Source organism: Chelonoidis abingdonii, chromosome 2 (assembly GCF_003597395.2).
Source record: "Chelonoidis abingdonii isolate Lonesome George chromosome 2, CheloAbing_2.0, whole genome shotgun sequence".
Lineage (NCBI taxonomy): Eukaryota > Metazoa > Chordata > Testudines > Testudinidae > Chelonoidis > Chelonoidis abingdonii.
Window position 1 is genome coordinate 104,996,817 of NC_133770.1, and position 19,365 is coordinate 105,016,181.

Sequence of the window (19,365 nt, forward strand, 5' to 3'; positions counted from 1 at the left end):
GATGTACCATATCTGTAATATTTATAAATTACTTATGTTCTAGATACAGTTTCTAACACTGAAACCCCATGTTCTTGATTCTCTATTGCATAGGTCTAAACTGTGGCTACCCTGCCCCAGGAGCAGTCCAGGAAACTGATTGTGACACAGATTTACAATCTACCTTCTAGTTTCTCCCTGCTCCTGGTGTGTGTGTATGGAAATGTAGCCTGCACCACCTACGTGGGTGAGGGGTATGTGTGCTCAAATTGGCTTATAGCCACACAAAGGCAAAATGAGGCACAGTCTCTGACTTGGAGAGCACCTACTCTAAAACATATTAATAGAGGTTAGTCAATATTCTCCTCATTGCTGATGTTGATTTAACATAGTCAACTGTCTTATTGTATCTATAGTGAATCCAGAGTTCAACATATTTAAGGCAAATGTTCTCTAAAGCCATAGTTTTCTCATTAAATTACTAATGCAAGGTGTATTTTCAAGTACAGCTACTCCATTTTCTTTATTGACAGCAATATTTCATGCTGTCATTTGTTTGTGTAGCCCCTGCCCCAAGGTGGGACTCAAGCCTTCCTCCTGGTGCCTGCTGCTAGGCGTGGCCTCTCCCCTGTTGGGTCCTGGGTTTGTTTTCCTATGCCAGGTGTCTCCACCCAATGTGCCCTGTCATTGTGATGTCCCTTGGGAGTAGATGTGTTCATGTAATGTTGAACATGGTTTTCAGAAGTGCTGGCTATCCACAAGGCCAATTGAAATGGATGGGAGCTGTCAGGGCTCAGCACCTCTGAAAATGAGGTTCAGGTGAACTAGTTCCAGCAAAGTAAGAAAATGGAACATTTTCCCCAGGTCTGAGATCAGTTTCAATCTCTTCTTACTCTGATTTTCTGGTCACTTATGGTAGCATGTTCTCTTCTCAAATGGTCCCTGATCCACTCCCCGCCGCCCATGACAAGTCATCTGTGGGGCTTGGAGAGAGCAGCATAGTTTTTTCCCCTGCCTCTCTGGTCACCAGTAGATAAGCTATCTGATAAAATGCAGCTTCTTTTCTGTGTCCTACTGCAGCAGCTTGCCAAGTGACACTTTGGGGCTTCCTGGGCATTTGTATCCTGACCCCCACTGAAACCTCAAAGTGAGTTAAAATGTTACGTGATCTGGCAGCATATTAACCACCTAGATACCATCTTCTGTTAGTCCTTGTCTTTGCGTGCACAGGGTCATTCTAAAGGTCACTTTTTAAAATACATACTTTCCTTCAACTTTTAGGGGCTGGGTAAAATCACTGGTGGGAGGAAGGAGCAAGAGGGAACATGCCTCTGCCACTCAACTTCTTATCCTCTTGCTTATGTTCCAGACGTGTGTAGAATTAAAGCATTCCACTTCTGGCTCCATCCAGTTTTTTCTAATGTAGTTGCTCTCCTGTCCTAAGACCAGATCCATATAGCTGGACTGGGCACATGTGTGGGAGGTGAGTGGAGCAGGAGGAGGAATCGACTTGCTCCAGGTTGTGGAATGACTGCAAAAAGCCTACTCCCATCTAGTGCCTGGGGTAGCCTACACAGCCCTATGTGATCCCTTTTCAGCAGCAAGAGGGATCAACAAAGCAGCAGATCTTCTGGCGCCACTCCTCCCCTCTATATATGTCCTACCCACACATTCTCCTAAGGCGAGGTAGGGTGTCACTATAAGATGGGCTATATGCTATGTAAGGGGGATGCACTCCCACTGTACCATTCACTTAGTCCAGAGCCACTTCCTCCTTCCCCTCAGTGCATCAGAATCTCTCACTGGTTTTCCTATTGTGGGACCATGGTAGTATGGAGGTGAGGGCTGGGTTTCTCACTTAATGAAGAAACTTGTTTCTCCAACTCCAGAGGCCCATATGTATTGTATTTGGAGGGCTGCATTTGATACACGTTAGCAGTGTGACCAGCATTGCCAACTGGTTGTCTAATTATCCCTACACTATGTTGACACTTGAAAATGATGACTCCATATAGCTTTCTTCTCTAGGACTAGGCAGTAGACATGCCTGCGTGGAGGAGCTGAGAGCCTGATGAGTTCTGATAACTTGTTGTTTGACTTCCCTACACTCTCTCCATCCCCTTCCAACTCTCAATGTTTTACGCTATGAATCTAAAACTGCATGCTGTGCACTCAGTCTAAAAATAGTCAGTCATTCTGTGACAACTACACAGTTGGATGGCTGCACTATATTTTCTGCTCATCTGAAAGATTTAAAAGATTTAAAAATAGGAAAAAGGAAGAGAAAAATAAAGGAATAAGCATTCCACTGAGTTGGCATTTATTCTGAAAAATGTTGAGGATGTGAAACTGTTCAAGTGCTCCTTTGCCTGAGGAAGCCAAACCTGTGGAAGCTGTGAAAGAGCAGGTCTTCTCAGTGGAGAGACAGAAGGCGATAAGTTGCTTGTAAGGCAATAGAAGTAACTGTGATTTGAATTTAGTTGTCCTTCCCCCATTAAACAGGCAGGAAGAAAAGTGTCTTAAATACACAGAGGAATTCTTGTCTCCTTCCAAGGAAAACTTGGGAGAATGTATCTTTATGGTGTAACCTTGGACATGTCCTTGGACAAGTATTGAAAAGATATGATATTGGGTAGTCTGACACGTTGGAGATCTTGGTCTCTTCTTGTTCCCATCACAATAATGGGAAGTTAGCTTAGTTTGCTGGGATCACAGTATGGGTATCATCATTATGGATTAGTGTGTTTTGCAACTTGAAGTTCTGGAGCTTAAGCATTGCCACTAATACAGATAATGCACTTTGGTAAGGAAGTATCTGTTTTGATTTATATCTTAATTGCACAGTTTCTAAATAAGGTCTCTTCTGAATGGAGATATTGCAGAGATGTTTAGCACTTTGCAGTAATACCGATTTTATCATAAGAGTATACCTTCATGCTACAAAAAGCAACACATTAAGGGCAAATTCATGCACTTGATGTATCTATTTCCTTCTCTAATATTTTCCTCTTCCCACCTGGGCAGCAATCTCATTGACACCCCCATGGGAGAAGTGTATGTGTGGAAAAAAAGCATAGTGTTGGAATCAAGATCCTGACATATGTTTGTAAAAAGGAATTTAAAATAAGGTGTGGAGCCATAATTTAACATTTTAACTCATCAGACAGGCCATTTTTTCATCTTTCATGTCATTCTGCCCTCTCCCGCGCAAGGGTATGATCTGCACTATAACTATGTTATGATCTTCTGGGGGAAATAAACTACTTTGAATCAGATTCTGACAACCTCATGTTGAGTAATATCTTAAATTTATGGGACTACTTGCAGAACTAAGTGCTACTCAACATGAGTAAAGGGATCAGAATCTGGCACTGTTTATGGAGGATCAACGGGTTTCCTCTGCTGACTTTGCTAGAGCTGTTAAAATATTCATGGGAGAGATTTTAGAAGGCACCAAGGAGACTCAGGCTTCCAATTCTCACTGACTTTCAGTAGGCATAGAAAACCTCTTTTCCTATCACATCATATATCTTTCCAATATCAGATCAATTATGTTTGTGTACAAAGATTAATTTTGTCTGACAAACCACCCTTGCTGAACAGCTGTATTCATTTTAATTGAATAATCAACACAGTGGGAGAAAAGTATCAATCTTTTGCAATGTAAAATGATACTATATGCAGGGAGGAATTATACTGTAAAAAAAAAAAGAAAACACTCTCTAAGAAAGAATTTCAAATATGAGCAACAGAAAGACAAAGGGAAAAAAAACTTCATTTAAAAACACATTGGATGGATAAAATATTTATTGGCAATTTCTTGTGAAAACTGTATGCTCTCCTTAAAGTTTCATTGCATGGAGGAAATAGCAAACTCAGTTTCAACTTTAGCAATTTAACCGGTAGCTGGAGGAATGATACGATGCTTTGACCTCACTTCATAGGGTATAAAAAAAACACCATGAACTATAAATTAAGTGTTGTCCCCTCTCTAGCTCATCTGACAGAAAAATCTTGGATGATGAGAAAGTTATGATACTCAATTTTTTATTTGGAGTGAAGATACATAGGATAAACTTGTGAAGAAATGGCATTTTTGGTGATGGTCTCTTGTAGATCAAATATTTTGCTGATAAGCCTGCAATATCTAGCAAGGCCTGATTTCAGATCTCATTTCTAATGATAAAAATGAGTCATTGCACAGCAATCAGTGGAATGAAACTAATGTAAATCCAAAGTCAGAGGAGACTTTTGTGTGTGTGTGTAGGGATGTTGAAAGGGGTAGAGCAAATGCTGCATTGCACATTCCGTAACAACAAACCTTTGCTTGTAAGAATGGCCCTGAGCTTGCAAAATTTGGATCGCTATCAAAAGTTTGAGGGTGTTTGTATTTGGGGCTCTGATTTTTTGGCCTACCTCGGTTGGCTTGTGAAGTAATTTTGTGTCTTCATGGTAAATAGTTATGCACAGTGTTGTGACAAGGTGACGTAGCAATTATTACATTTACTGCTTGTCCAAAATGTATCTAAGCAGATTAGGGTGGCTTTAATTTGCTTTGTCTTAATTATGACCCAAAGTCTTCTGTCAGGCCATGGCTACACTCACAGTTTTGCAGCGCTGGTAGTTACAGCTGTGGTCGTACAGCTGTGTACGGCCAGCGCTGCAGTGTGTCCACACTGACAGCGACCAGCGCTGCAGTGTGGCCACACTTGCACCAGTTGCAGCGCTGTTGTGAGTGGTGCATTGTGGGCAGCTATCCCAACAGAGCACTATCCCATTTGTCGCTGTGGGTTGTGGGAAGGGGACGGAAGGTGCAGGTCATTCCGCTTCCTGTTCCAACCACCCGTGGTGCATCGCTTCCCTTTTCAGCGCGGTATTGTGCATTGTGAGTCTGGCGCTGATTCAGAGAGAAATGGAGCCCAAGCTGCTGAGGACATTGCTGGAATGTTGCACACATCACGTTGCAGTGGAGCTATTCCTTATGCTCCAGAGTGACAGTGAGAGCGATGATGAAATAGATTCTCCTGATGCGCCTGACATAAATTGCTTGTGCAGTAAACGGACGTGCTCAGCACCGTGGAACGCCGCCTTTGGCTCGGGAAACAAGCACTGAGTGGTGGATCACATTGTCATGCAAGTCTGGATGACGAGCAGTGGTTGCAGAAACTTTAGGATGAGAAAAGCCACTTTCATGGGACTGTGTGCGAGCTCGCCCAACCCTGCAGTGCAAGGACACGAACTGAGAGCTGCCTGTCACTGGAGAAGCGCTGGCTATAGCAGTCTGGGCTACTAGAGAGGCCCAGCACAGTGCTCAAGGATTAGGGATGCCTTAAAGGAGCACTTTGAGCTGAAAGTGCCAACATTGAGGCAGTAATGTTGGGCCTTCCACAGCAGTTAAGTGCAGTGCCCACAGCAGTTACCTGCAGTGGTTGCAATTATTTGCAGTCCTATTTTTCACTTGTGGTACAGTATGTTTAACTTCTGTAAAAATAAAACTGTTGTAAAAGACAATAAATCCTTGTATTAAAAATACAGTACATAAACAGGAAGGGGTACGGTGATGAGCAGTACAGTCACAGGTTTGAATATGTTCTTCCTTGAGGCTCTGCACTGACTGCTGCACTTGAGATTAATATGCTGCATGTGATGGGGTTGAGTGCATAGGGTAAGGGTCGTAGTTCAGGGCTGTGAGGTGAACGTATTGGTGTGGGGCAGGTGGGGTGTAAGAACCAGGATGCTGGAGAAGGTGTTTTGAGGAAACAGTGGGGCACAATGGGTTGAGTTTTGGGATCGGGTGAGGCAGCCACGGTAGTGTCTGCTACATGTCTACCATTGACTGCATGAGGTCTGTGTGGGCGTTCCATGAGGCTTAGCAGCTGATCTGTGTTCTCTTGGCTGCTCCTCCTTTTTAAGCTCTGTTTCTCCCTCACTGTTGTAACTTCTTATTTTCTGTGGAATACAGATTCATGACTGCTTTCAACATGTCTTCCTTGGATTTCCTTGGTTTTTTCTTAAGTTCGCAGTCTTTCAGAAGTCTGTGTTGCTGGAGCAGTACTCAAGGTCACTTCTAAAAAAACACAGAGAGATAAAATGTTAATACAGAGGCAGCATTGTTTTAAGAGTATTTGTAAGCATCGTACACACACACTGTGACCATAGCAGAGACTGGACGCGGCTGCAGATAGAATACACATGGAGTTTCAACACACGCGGCACAGGGTGGGGGGGTGGGGTTGCCTGTTTCTTCACTCTGGAAGCCATGGGTTTCTGTACTTGTGGAAAGCTACAGGTTCAGGGAAATAACACAGAGCATCTTGCACACGCAGCACACTGAGAAGGGAGGGTTGGAATGATTGACTCTGAAGCCATGGGTTTCTGTGACTTGGGGAAAGCTACAGGTTCAGGGAAATAACACAGAGCCATCTTGCACACGCAGCACACCTGGGAAGGAGGGTTGGGAATGATTGACTCTGGAAGCCATGGGGTTTCGTGACTTGGGGAAAGCTACAGGTTCAGGGAAATACACAGAGCCATCTTGCACACGCAGCACACCTGGGAAGGGAGGTGGGGAATGATTGACTCTGGAAGCCATGGGGTTTCTGTGACTTGGGGAAAGCTAAGATCAGGTTCAGGGAAATAACACTGACCCCCCCCACATCTGCCACAGCAGTACTCAGAGCCATCTTGCACACACGGCTCACCTGGAAGGGAAGGGGGGGGGCTTGTCTCTGCAATCCATGGGGTTCTGTGACTTGGGGAAAGCAAAGAGCAGCTACAGGGAATAACACTGAACCCTCCACCCACATCTGCCACAGTGGTACTCAGAGCCATCTTGCACACGCGGCTCACCTGGGAAGGGGAAGGGGGGGCTGCTTGTCTCTGCAATCCATGGGTTTCTGTGACTTGGGGAAAGCAAAGAGCAGCTACAGGGAAATAACACTGAACCCTCACCCACATCTGCACAGCAGGTACTCAGAGCCATCTGCACACGCGGCTCACCTGGAAGGGGAAGGGGGGCTGCCTGTCCCTGGAGTCCATGGGGTTTCTGTGACTTGGGGAAAGCAAAGAGCAGCTACAGGGAAATCAATGGGCTATTCCACATCTAGCATGCTTGCAGGCAGCCATAGCCCCGTGCTGCAAAACATTTCCATCCTTATATAAAAGCTTCTTACAGGAAAGGCTCTCTGCTGGTTCCTCACTACCGAGCCCCGGAGGCTGCGACTGCTTCCTCATTCCAAACACTGATGATCTGCAGCTCGGCAGTCTCCATGCTGGGCTCGTTTGGGGCGTGAGCATGGTCACTAGTTATTGATTGATTGATATGCACTCCACGCCTGGCTGAGCAAACAGAAGGGGATTTTTAAAATTCCGGGGCATTTAAAGGGCGGGTCACCTGAGCCCAGGGCAGCGGAGGCTAAGCGGTGACCAGAGAGCTGAAAAGGTATGCTGGAATAAGTCCTAATACCCTGGAGGCCAATAAAAGCGCTGGTGAGTGTCCACACTGATGAGCGCTGCATGAGCAGCGCTGGATTCGCTACACCGTAGCGGACACCAGGTGGTACATCCAGTCACTGCAGACAGGGAGTTGCAGCGCTGGCTGAGCTTTGTAAGTGTGGACACCTGCTAAGTTGCAGCGCTGTAACCCCCTCACCAGCGCTGCAACTTGCAAGTGTAGCCAAGGCCTCAGACTCTAATTTGGCTGCTTCATTTGCAGTAAGCTTTACTTTTAACCTCCAATCTGACTTTAAATCTTGGAAAGAAAATTAAAAAAAATTATTGCCAACTGGTTTCAAATATACAACTTGCTTCACACCTGTTTGCCAAAGGTCCCTAATCCTGAAAATTGGAATACAAGCTTTCTCACATGGAATAGGGTCTAGCTGAGGACATATTTGAATATACTATTAATGTTTCAAAAATCAATTTCATTGAACTTTTATAGAAGCACATTTTGGAGAATATTTCTTCAACAGTTTATGTACAATGTTCCCCTCATATTTATGCCTATTTTTTTGGCGTTATATAAGGGCCCAGAAGGATTCAGGAGCAGATTTTCAAAAGTTTTTTTTTTAGTTGTAGGTATCTAGTAGGATTCCCCAAAAGTATCTAAGCTGGTTAAGTGCTTAACTCTATAGATTTCAATGTTTGGACACCAACATAGTATTCGAGTCTTAGAAATTCCTAAAATCAATAGATAAGATAGACATGTAGAATCTGCACTTGGAGATGTGCATTTATGATACTGGAGAATGACCAATTGTTTCTTCATGATCACATTGATGTAGGGTGACCAGATGTCCTGATTTTATAGGGACAGTCCTGATATTTGGGGCTTTTTCTTATATAGGTGCCAGTTACCCCCCACCCCCAGTCCCGGTTTTTCACGCTTGCTATCTGGTCACCCTACATTGATGATTGGCCTTAAATTATTCTAGTTCAGAAATCTTCCTAGCAGCTAAAATGTAACAATATATATTTTAAATGCCTGTAGGTAAATGCAGCATATTGCAGACAAGTCAAATAGAATACAAAATTTAAGCATACGTAGTGGGTTAAGGACAACAGGTAGTTCTAGAGTGACTGCAAACGTTTGAGATTTGCAGAAAGCTTTTTTTCATGTAGTTTATCTATGACAGCTCCACTCATACTAGGATTTGGTCGATTGCCTGAATACTTCAATCCCTGATTATAATTAATCAGCTCTGCAATTAAAGTTCTAAAACATATGCTATGTGATGTGGATGAGTCCCATCACATCACAATGAGACTATGGTCAGGGTGTTGACTGAAATGACCAGTTCCTTAAAGAGGTGGCCAGGGGAAGAGAAAGTTACTCACTGCTGTCTTAAGACAGTCTTGATCAATGTTACTTATGGTAGTTATGTGGATTATTTTCCTTTTGGCAACTTTTGTTATCTAAAAAAAACTGGTATTTTAATCAAGAAAGTTGGCTCCTGGAAGCAGTTTTTCAAAAATGAACAACACAAAAACCAATCTCTCTGGTAATCAGTCTCTCCTAAGCCTAATCTCTTTGTCGGAATATGTATCTTCAGTATTAAACCCTTGACGTGCTTAGTGCTGTATTCTCTATTACTCTTAAAGTTTTTGGTACTGCATTCTCTGTGATGTGCCATCTCTAATGAATTCCCAAATTACTAATCTGAATCACTTAGAAGAAAATGTTATGAGGCCACATGGTACCCATGAGGAAGATGGCTGCCTAGTCCTGGACCTCCTCACTTCCCACATATCAATTAATTTCTAATAATTACTTTCCTAGCAAATTGGCAATAAATTTCTGTCATAAAAGTTTAAATTAATCCCCAGGATAAACTTCAAACTGTTGAATATGGATTGCAATGAAAAAATGAGAGGCAACAAAACAGCTAAGCCTGACTCATCTAAGTGGCTGAAGGGGGAGACCACAAGGTCACTGCAGAACCTAGGTCAGGATAGTGTGGCACTGAAAGAATTCCTCACAGATCGACTGGATTCAGTCTCAAAGATATTCGTGGCCTCTCTGATGATGTATGTGATTCAAACTCCCAAATGGCTCTCTTGAAAAATGAGCTACATCGAAACCAGGGAAATTAAAGAAGAAACTGCCTTCTTAAAGCCTAAACTAGACAAACTAGAAGAAAAACAGTATGACTTAGAAAATAGACTTTGGCGAAGGTTGTTTCTTCTCTTGGGTATTGCAGAGGGTCTAGAAGGGAAGAATATTATCAACTTTCTTCAGAAGCTGTTCCCTGACCCCCAGCTGCCCCCATTAGATATTGAAAGGGCTCATTGAACGCCTGGAACTAGAAGGCAGGAGTCTAGCAAGCCAAGACCCATCATCTTCAGTCTGCTGAAGTTTACTGATAAAGTAATGTTAACTAATGCTGCAGAAAAGCTGAAACCCTTATGTACAAAGGTCATAAAATTTCACTTTTTCCTGACTTCTCAGATGAGCATAACAAAAGAGGGCTGCATTCAATGACCTAAAGCAAATCATGAGGGGCACCAAGATCAGATACAGTATCTAGTACCCATCCACCTTCACTATGCATTTAGCAGGCTCCACAAGATTTTCCAAAACCACTTCTGAAGCTTGATAAATGCTTCAAAGACTGAGACCAGATTTGACCAAAAATAGCAGAATGGTTTTATCATAAAATACACACCTTGACAAGCTTAATAATCAGTTTGTTTTCCTATGTATCCTTGTAGACATGGTAACTGTCACTTATATAACCTTCCAACTTCTTGCAGATAACCAGCTAGTCTGAACTCTTCTGTTGATCTCCTATGAAACTGAGCAATAATAACAACTGTATAGCATTGCAATACATAGGGTACGTCTTCACTACCGGCCGTATCAGCGGGTAGCAATCGATTTCTCGGGGATCGATATATCACGTCTCATCTAGATGCGATATATCGATCCCCGAATGAGCTCCTGTCGATTTCGGAACTCCACCAACATGAACGGCGGTAGCGGAGTTGACAGGGGGAGCTGCGGACGTCGATCCCACGCCATGAGGACAGCAGGTAACTCGCTCTAAGATACTTTGACTGCAGCTACGCTATTCACATAGCTGAAGTTACGTATCTTAGATCCATTTCCCCCCTAGTGTAGACCAGCCCATAGGGTAACAGTTTAACACAAAGCTGGGGTTTATAGCACCATCTACTGACTGAAGTATTGTCCGTACTAATCCATGCAACTTGCACTGCTAGACAGAATCTCTCCACTGATGGATTGCGTTATGGTGACAACAAGTCCCTTGAACAGTCAATGCTCCTGACTTGTAGACTATAACCTAAAATAGAACTAGATATTCAATTTGTGGAGGGCATTTGACATATTATGAATATGATTTTTTATATTATATTTTTCCTATTTAGATTTTGTACTAATTTATATTTGATGTATCAAATAAATTGTAAATTTACATGTGATGAGTCTGTATATATGTATAGATATATGTGTATGTACACATGAAATCTGTAGGTAGGAATATATTATACATATTCTAGAATACCCATTGGTATTTATAGGGCAATATTTGACTTAAAATATTTAGAAACATTTAGACTATATTAGATAATATAGGGAGGGGAGGCTAGATGGAACTGAAGCCGTCAGGGATCTGAGCATGTCCACCTGGGCTTGTTTTAAGTCTGTTAATTTTTTTTGTTTTGTTTTCTTTTATAAATATACTTTGGAAGAGACATGATATTTAACGATAGATCTTTTTGTATACCTGATGCTCTTAGAAGCTCATTTGAAGGTATAAATTCATTCAAAACTAACCAGTACCTAATAAATATAAATATAGACCATATTCTAGAGATGTGGTTTTAGAGGATCAACAGGGAAAAATATGTATCTTTAGAATAAGGTTATATATCTTAATACAATTTTTAAAACTTTGCCATGAATTTTCTAAGAGTATGCTCCTGGAATGTGAGAAGGCTTAATCAACCTTCCAAAAGAATTAAAACCTTGAGATACCTCAGATAAAAAAAGTGCTAAGTAGCTTTATTGCAGGAAACTGATCTAGCTGAAATAGATACCCACAGAATCGAGAAGAGGTGGGTTGGTGTTGAGTATCATTCATCATTGAATTCTAAGAGCAGAGGCATTTCCATCTCAGTTCATAAAACCATAACTTTTCAACGTATACAGTTTTGGCCTGATCCTGAAGGAAGCTGTGTTCTTCTTGAAGATGGTTTCAACTAAAAAAAGTTGATATGAGGAAGCATTTACAATCCAAGTGGAGGTAATACTGTATTTTTCAAAAACATTGCAGACATTCTTTCTAACAAAAAAGACATTCCTGTAATATTGGGAGGCGACTGGAATATTACACTAGACAGACATCTGGACAAGTCTAATTACATGAGACCCAGCTTTCAAAGCACAATAGGCCAACCATCACTATTAATGAATGAACTTGATTTAAAAGGTATATGGAGACTGAGACACCCCAAGGAGCATGACTGTACATATTTCTCTACAGTATATTCATCTGAATCCAGAATTGACTTTTTTCTTGTGTCTTCAGAACTGATTCCAGCATGCCTAGAAGTAGCTATTGATAATACATTAATTTCAGATCATGCTCCAATTGTACTTAGCATCGATGCTGGTTATACATAATTAAAATGTTCTAGGTGAAAGCTGCAACAAAAAGATGCAAAGTTTTGTTCCATGGTTCATTGAGTCACTTCTAATTTCACACAAGAAAATAAGCACCCAGTTACCTCAGATACCCTCCTTTGGGAAACCCTGAAAGCAACTGTAAGGGGTGAATGCATAAAATATACCTCCCCAAAAAAGAGAGCGACTCAAGTTTGGACAGTGAAGTAGATGAATTGCAGAGAAAGCCTAAGACGGAATCAAATAACGAAAACCTATGTTCTATAATCAATGCCAAATATAAATATAATGAATGCTTATCCGGCCATGTCGAATTTGCACTCAACAGGGTCAAACAAAGATATTATGAGTGTGGAGATAACGCAGGTAAACTGCTTGCCAGAAGACTTAAGATGGAATTAGCCAACAACAATATTTCTTCCTTAGTGCAAGAAGATGGGAGTGCCATCCTTGAACCAATAGATATCAATTTAAAAAATCAATTTAAGCAATTGTATCAAACTTGATATAAATTAGACAGTCAATTTGACTCTAATAAATGTGATCATTTCATTGAAGGCCCACTTTTTAATACCTTCTCTTCAGAACAAGTGTTGTTTATGGACAAAGCTGTCACAGCACAAGAGATTAAACAGGCTATAAAAATATGAATTCCAGCTAGGCCCATAAGATGGATGGCTTTCTGGAAGATTTCTGCAACACATTTTGTGATGAGCTATCTTCTATTCTTTCAAAGGCCTACACTGAAACATTCCAAAAAGAAACAATGTCTTGTAAGATGACAACTGCTTTAATTACTTTAATATTAAAGAACAAAGATGGCTGCAACTGTGGCAACTTCTGCCCCATATCTCTATTGAACACAGATTGCAAAATAATTGCAAAAATTTTAGTGAGACGACTGAACACCATGATCCCATCAATCATACACACAGATCAGTTTGGTTTCATTAAAGGAAAATTGGCTGCTAATAATATGAGAAAAATCACTCACTTGATCCAGCAAGCTCAGATGTTCCCTCCACAGCTTTATCTGTAGATTCAGAAAAAGCCTTTGATAGGGTGGAATGACCCTAATATCTGCCCTAAAAAAATTGGCTTTGGACCAATATTCCTGAATTGGGTTAGTGTATTATGCAACTCTCCCCTCGCTTCCGTATCAACTAATAGAATTATTTCTCCCACATTTCAGCTAGAAAGAGGGACATAACAGGGATGTCCCCTCCTGCCCCTTCTTTTTTAGGTTCCTCTTGAACCACTGGCAATGTACATATGTCGGCATGCAGCCATTGAAGGTGTGACTCTAAACAGGAAAGAATACAAAATCAGTTTATATGGTGATGACATTTTGGTACGACTGAAGAATCCATCCTCATCAATCCCTTCTCCTCCCTCTATCCTTACTGGGGAAACTAGAAATAGCCAAAATGAATACCTGCCCAATAGTGACTTGTATCATTAGCCTGTTGCCTTTCAAGGTCTCTCTCTTTCTCTTTGGTCAAATAAATAGGCTTATCATGCCATTTATATGGGATAAAAAACAGCCTCTCTTGTCATACAAGACCCTTAAAAATCATGGGGTTGCCAGATTTGCATCTATATTATCTAGCATTCCAAATGCATCCTATTGTAAGGTGGTTCCTCCGCAGTAGCTCTGTATATACATTGACCTGGTTTGAGATTGAAAAAAGCTTAGTTATAACAATTGGTTCCCTCTCTTCTTTTATATACCCAAACCCTTAAGCAAAAATCCAATCTTTGCATCTACATGTGACATCTTGCAATGTGTTAAGATGATTACAGCAGCCAGTCTTACTAATTCTCTTCTTGTACCACTACGGGATAACTCCTACCTCAAGACCACAAAAAACTTCACATTTAAGACAAATTTGGTTAGAAAAGGGATTAACAAAAAATAAAGATATAATACAGGATGATAGACTGGCATCCTTCGATTTTATGTGCAACAAATATCAGCTACCTCTATCTCACAGTTCCTTCTTTCAGCAGCTATGCTCAAGGATTCATGCAGGGATAGGGGACAATTGGTCTGTTTCAACTCTCTCACCTCTAGAAGAACATGTTAAGAAACGTGGACACAAAAGTCACTTTGGCGGAATTACTTATAGGTGGCTTACTGCTTTGCATTACCCTCCAAATCTCGGTCTCAAAGAAAAATTGGAAAGTGAACTTAGCCTTACTATCACAACAGAAACCTGTAGCGATACCCTGCTTAATGTGAAATATACTTCAAATGCCTTATTCTTGCGATTCTTCCAGAACAAGACAATAAACAGGTATTACTAAACACCAGAATATTTGTTTAAAGCTAGATTGGGAACACATAGTGAATGCTGGAATGCAAACAGCCCCCATGTCAACCTTTCATACATCCACTATACCTGTCAAAAAATGCATGTGTTCTGGAACAGCATATTCAGTGTTCTCTCAACAACGTTGTGTTGCTATTTTTTTCCTTCTTCAACCTTGTGTATGTTATGGGTGCTGAATGAGTTGGTATTACCAGTTAAAAAATGGATTGCAGTAACTATTTTAGTGGCTCAAAGAGTCATTTTGAGAAAATGGAAATCTGCAATTCCTACCTCATACACAGACTGGCTTAGTGAGCTCTCTACTACTGCCCTGATGGAAACAATGACTCTGTCTAATAGAAATGTTTGGAAAAAATATGAAGATGTCTGGTCACACATGAAACTATTGCATGCTTTTTGCAGTTTAGTATATATTAGTGCCCAACACTCATAGGTTATGTTCTCATTTGTTTATCTATTTAGTCACTTCAACAGTTGATGGATCTCTACAGGGTCAGAGTTTTGCTTATTTGTTTGTTTTGTTTTTGTTTTTTCCAGGTTTTACAAATAATGAACACTGAATTTTGTTATTTATATGGTATTTCAGTCTTGCGCATGATTATATATGTTTTATTTCATTGTATTTTATATAAAATATAAACAACATAATACAAATAAAGTTTTAAAAAAGAAGAAAATGCTATATGTATGCATTTCTTGTTGCCTGGCATCTATGATAGGAGCAAAGATACATTTGTGTACATGGCATGCCATTAGTAACAGCTTCAATAATAATGTGTGCCATAAAAAAGGAATTTATAAAAGGTTTTGCTAAATTAGAAGTCTATATTTAGTAGCTAATATAATCAAATCTTGCTTTATTACTGTCAGCCTTAGCTACTGGTTCATCTTGGACTGGATATCTCGAAGCACAAATATGTTTGAAAGTTTATGAATAAGCTGGGTATTTTCCAAGTCTGTTTTACCTCAGCACAGGTGGTTGTCATATTCTCTACTGCAGTCATTCCCAAAAGTACTCATGCTAAGGCGGAATTTTTAAGGATGATGTAGACCCTGTAGACATAGGCAATATTTTAGTGACATCTGTCATTGGTCAGATATCACCACTTCAGACTGTGTGAGCCTAAAATGGAAAAGCCTGCTATTGGTATTTTTTACAGGTAATCTTCATATAGTTTATAGTACCTTCTTTCTCCGGGGTGCATCCAATAACCCCATGCAGTGACGACACTTCAGAAGAAAATCTTCCAAAATGATCATACATCACAGCATGAGCTAACTAGCTCCTCTAGTGCTGGATTGACATAATTGCTGGAAGAATCACTTATTAAAAGTGTCTACAGGACCAAAACCTTTGTGGTGCTCACTGCTGTTCATAGGGAAGCTATGGTGGGAAATACCTTTATTGTTCACTGACCACAAAAACACCTCTGGGTTTAGAAGTATGTAAATTGTTTTTCTATTCTCCTCTGCCTATTAAGTAATTTCCACACATACTGATCACAGATGATATGAATACTGTAAGATGTCCAGTCAGCAGCTTCTCTCTCTTTTTCTCTTAATACACTTGGGTGACATTTTTATATATCTTTATCATGCCAATAAAATTGTATAATTGAATTCCCATATGTGCTTGTGTGGTCGGGGTTTGCCATTTGAAGAATGCAGTCCAAGGCCAGGTTCTCATTCAATTAGATAGAATGGGAGCTTGCTTTCTAGCAGCAGTCACTAAATTCAGTAATTGGTAATAATAATTCAAGAGACAGAAAACAGTGCTGAGTTGTAATTCCCAGCGTTTCAGTCCAATAACCAGTTCTTCAGGGAAGATACTAGCCCTGATAACTTTTTATTGCTATTGGACTGAAATATAGGAATGTAGGATTTGGTTGTTATCTTTTGTCTCTTGATTTAATTATGTATTATATATTTCAGTGCAAGGTATAATTCTATCTCAGTTATTTCTAGCCTGGGCTGCTATTGCAAAAGTCATCTTGCAAGCATAAGAGCACATACCAGTTACCCAAAGGAAATATCATTTTGGGTTATGTCAGCCAGGCAATAACAATAGATCTGAAGGCTGAGGGTAAAATTATATTTGTTGCAGACAGGGAAGCAATGAGACACCCATGCCAGAGTATGGTGAAATGCAGAGGCTGCAACTTTGGCCAGTTATCCCCAAACTACCTGCCAGGGCCCTTTCAGGGCAGAATTTAACTGGGTGCCACTGGCCCTCGGTGGTAGTTTGATGGGTATGAAACAATGTACCCTCTACACCCCTAGGCCTGCTTGGGGACCCTGCAAGAATCTAGAGACCCAACCCATTGTCCTCATGACAACAGAGAAATGAGATGAACCCCACCCACACTGTGTGAGACATGGAGGTATACCCCCTCACCAGGCAGGCCCTGTGCCCAAGCAGCCCATTGGGTTTCTTGGACCTCACATATCAAACCCTTTCTTAGGCCACCAGCTGCACTGGAACTCCCCAAAATTGTGATAAATGTAGTGTAAATTCCTGGACCAGACCTCTGGTGCTGGGTGGAAAGGGACAGTCATTTGTCAATTTGTCATGTACAAAACCCATCCAGACCTCAGTTAAAATGTGGTGATCAGCTTAGCACTTGGCTTCTCAAGAGATCCAGTATACAGGTGGGACAGGGTGGAGCTGAAACAAAAGCCAAATTGAAGAGGGCAGAAACCACCTCTCTTTCCTCGCTCTGCAGGTGGGAGCCAACCAACTGGTCTGCCCTAATCCCAGTAATTTAATAGTAGCAGGAGCAGGGAGAGGTAGGAGGGGAGAGAGGACTGGCTCAGAGTTTAAACAGTTAGAGCCAAGCCACTTTCCCCTCCCTGCCCCTGAGGAGGAAGGAGGGACCAACAGGAGCTACCCCACCCCAACCCAAGCAGGGTGGTGGTGTGTGGTCCCCATCACTCCTGGGCCCTCCAATTATACACGCCAATTAATGACTGTGTGTATTACACCAGCAATCTGGGGAAGGAGTATGTATATTGAAAACAATGGTTTCTCCATTTTAGAAAACATTTTTCTTTGGTGTGATCAAAATTCATTGTATGGAATCAGTTCCAAATAATGTCTTACAAATCTGGTGTCAGATCCAGAACAGCTGGCCACAGAAAGTTATAAATTACATTTTACTAAGTTATCTATGCCCCAAAGGGTTTTTATCCGTAACCAAGGGTGGGTTATGTTATGGCCAACCCTCCTCTGGAGTATCTGTCCGGTTGGGGCAGCTTTACTTCACACTTGGTTTGTATAAGAATTCTGCCACTTGGAGCTGCTGAGGGAGACACTTAATTAGCACACTCCCTGTCCACCCATGCCCTTCCTCCTTTTCTGCTAGATCCAACTGATGCTGTGGCCTCTGGCTTCATTAAGACTGCAGTGTATTGGGCTACTGCAATCTCATGTCATGTCCCATGAAAATTTCTGCCAATTCACAGCTACCTCAACACTTACACTGGGATAAAGTGATGTAAGCAGCTAATGAATCTGGTACTTGATTTTTAAAATATCTTTTGGGGAACTGAGTGGCTCGGGGTATTGACAACAGAATGCAGAATCTGAGTTACCCATTCAAATCCAGCCCTATTTAGTAATGAATCAATGAAAGCAGTTGAGTATTCAGTATAAACTCATTTGGTGGTCTCTCTGTCCCGGTCCTAGAAGATGGATATTCACATCATACAAAACATCTCATTGAACAGTTTAATCTGGGGAGATAAGGAGTGAATTGTAACAGAGACTGTAGTATCATCAGCCCATGCACTCAATTCTACACTATCATGCCTCTGGCTCTTCATTGTGACAGATGTTGTAGAATCCTCATCTCTCTGCAGAATTAAACTGCATTTAGGGCCCTCACTACCAGCAGAATGGACAGGATATTGCCTTTAGCCTGGTACTGTTATGAAGACAGTCACCTCACAAGTGTATGTGTAAGACTGATTCACACCAAAGTTAATTTGTAAAGCCAATGGGGTTATTTTTCACTAAGATTTGGTCCAAGGTTTTGTGCTTACCCCAGTCAATCATCTTATTTTCTATGTAGTCTCAGTTTAAACTCCCCAAAGCACTTTACATCAAAATAAGTTACACACAGAGAAACAAGTTAGGCTAAATAAAAGCAAATATAAGTAAATTAAATTTGAAAACAGTAGACAAAATCTGCCCTTATCTTGCATTGATCTAGAAAATCTCACAAAGCAGAGGATCCAGCAGGGGAAAGTAAAAGCTCCAAACAGTGTGGTCCAGACAAATGCCGTTTTCAGAAGCCTATGGGAAACCGAATAGAATATTCTCCCTGGGACATGTGGGATCAGTGTTATTTAAACAATTTGGGGAAGAGGGGAAAACTATGGGATGAAAATTGAGCAGAGAGCAGCTATAGTGAAATACAAATACAGATAGTTTCTGTGAGGGGAAATAAGGAGCAGAGAGGAAAAAGATTGAATTAAATATATACTGTATATGGCATAACCCACTTTGTCTGCTTAGTTTCTGGTGGGGGAGAGGTGGTTCTTCTGTCACTGATTAGGGCTGTCAAGAGATTAAAAAAAATAATTGTGCAATTAATCATGCTGTTAATAATAGAATACCATTTATTTACATATTTTTGGATGTTTTATACATTTTCAAATATATTGATTTAAATTACAGCACAGAATACAAAGTGTACAGTTCTCACTTTATATTTATTTTTGATTACAAATATTTTCACAGTAAAAAACAAGAGAAATAGTATTTTTCAATTCACCTGATACAAGTTCTGTAGTGGAATCTCTTTATCATGAAAGTTGAACTTACAAATGTAGAATTATGTACCAAAAAAAACCTGCATTCAGAAATAAAACAATGTAAAACTTTACAGCCTACAAGTCCACTCA

The 19,365-nt window shown here is 40.8% G+C and overlaps 1 protein-coding gene across 1 annotated transcript in view; it reads left to right on the forward strand.

The window, feature by feature from the left end:
- The window catches only part of RAMP3 (receptor activity modifying protein 3), a 116,686-nt gene that overhangs the window by 34,852 nt on the left and 62,469 nt on the right, over positions 1-19,365 (forward strand). The window lies entirely within an intron of this gene.